Here is a 1,476-nt window from a genome sequence, read left to right as displayed (position 1 = left end):
GCCAGAGACACAGGCCGGATGGGAGGGAACAGTACCTCCAGGGTGGAAAGACAGTTAACGTGGGGCGGTGTTAGCTGAGGCCATGCATGATCCAGTGTTCCTGAAGTCATCTATTAATGGCTTCCAACAAGAAGAGGAACGTGAATCCGGGCTGTCTGGGACGCCCAAGCCCGCCAAGCTGCGCTCTGGCCGGCCGGTGGGGCAGGTGCTGAAAGGACAGCTCCAGGCACTGGGTGGGCGGGAGACGCTGCGTGAGGAGCTGGTGTTCACGGCTGTGGCCCCCAAGCAGTTCAGCCCTGCGCGTCTGTACTAGCCCGAGAAGAGCATCCGCAGCTGGCTGGGACCACAGGGGCCCTGGGGATTCTCAGGATTCTCTGCCTGATAACAATTGTGGAGGAACGAGGGATGGGATCTAGGGGAGACCCATGGCGCCTGGCCTTGGAGACAGTAGAGGGGTGCCTCGGCAGAGTGACCCCCAGGTCCCCGCACCCACACCCAGGGTCTAAGGTGCTGCTGCAGCAAGGGTAGGCTTTCTGGGGTTTTGAGAAGTGCCCCTGGAATGGGGAGCATCTGTCTAGGCCACCACAGTGTGTGCGTATGTGTGTGTACCCTTTGTGTGTCTTGCTGTTTAAGCTCTGACTCTCCATATTTCTGGTGCGGATTTGTGTGTGGGCGTCTCCCGAGGTTTATGAGTGCACGTGCGTGGAGTCGCTTCGTAAGTTTGCCTTTCTATGAGTGTGTGCAGATCTCTTTGTTGTGTGGTGTCGCTGGAGTGAGCCTCGTGTACGCGTGTGAACCACCGGTGCGTTTCTTTTGCGTGTCTGTGTGAATGCTGTCCTTCGAGGAGTCTCCCACTGCACCATCCTTCCCGGCTCTTAGCACTGCGGCGTACATGATACTGGGACTATTGTCTCCTCCTCTCATTCCAACGTCAGCTCCCGGAGGGCAGGAACTGTGTGGTGTGTTCAGGGCCCTGTCCCTAGCGCCTACGACAGTGCGGGACATTCGCGGGCGCTAGGTACACTGCTGGTGAATGAATGGTATGTCCCATGCGTGCCTCCGGCTGTGCCATTAGTGTGTGCCCGGGCTTGGGGACTGTGAGGATGCCTGGAGCGTGTACTAGTATGTGTGTGCATGTGTGTGCACGATTGTCTGTGGTGTGCATGAGCGATCCTGCGTGGGAAACGAGTGTAATTGACTCTAGTATGTGTGCGGACATGTTTGTGAGCGTCTTCGGTAATTGCCTCTGTGTGCCTGCTGCGTATCTGTGCGCGTTCTCGCGTGCCCGAAGCTCCCACACTTCCCTCTCTCTCCTCTCACCCTGCGGCCACCCGGGGGCGGGGAGTGAGGGTGCAGCGAGGGCACTGCGGTTCTGCCGCCCGCCCTCCGCGCTGCGGCTCAGACGCGTCACCGGCCCTCCCCGCCCTCGCGCGGTCTCCGCCTCCAGGTCCTTTGTAGCCACCGCTCGCCTACCCG

Source organism: Trichechus manatus, unplaced genomic scaffold, assembly GCF_000243295.1.
Source record: "Trichechus manatus latirostris isolate Lorelei unplaced genomic scaffold, TriManLat1.0 scaffold00111, whole genome shotgun sequence".
Classification (NCBI taxonomy): Eukaryota; Metazoa; Chordata; class Mammalia; order Sirenia; family Trichechidae; genus Trichechus; species Trichechus manatus.
This window is presented reverse-complemented; position numbering follows the sequence as displayed.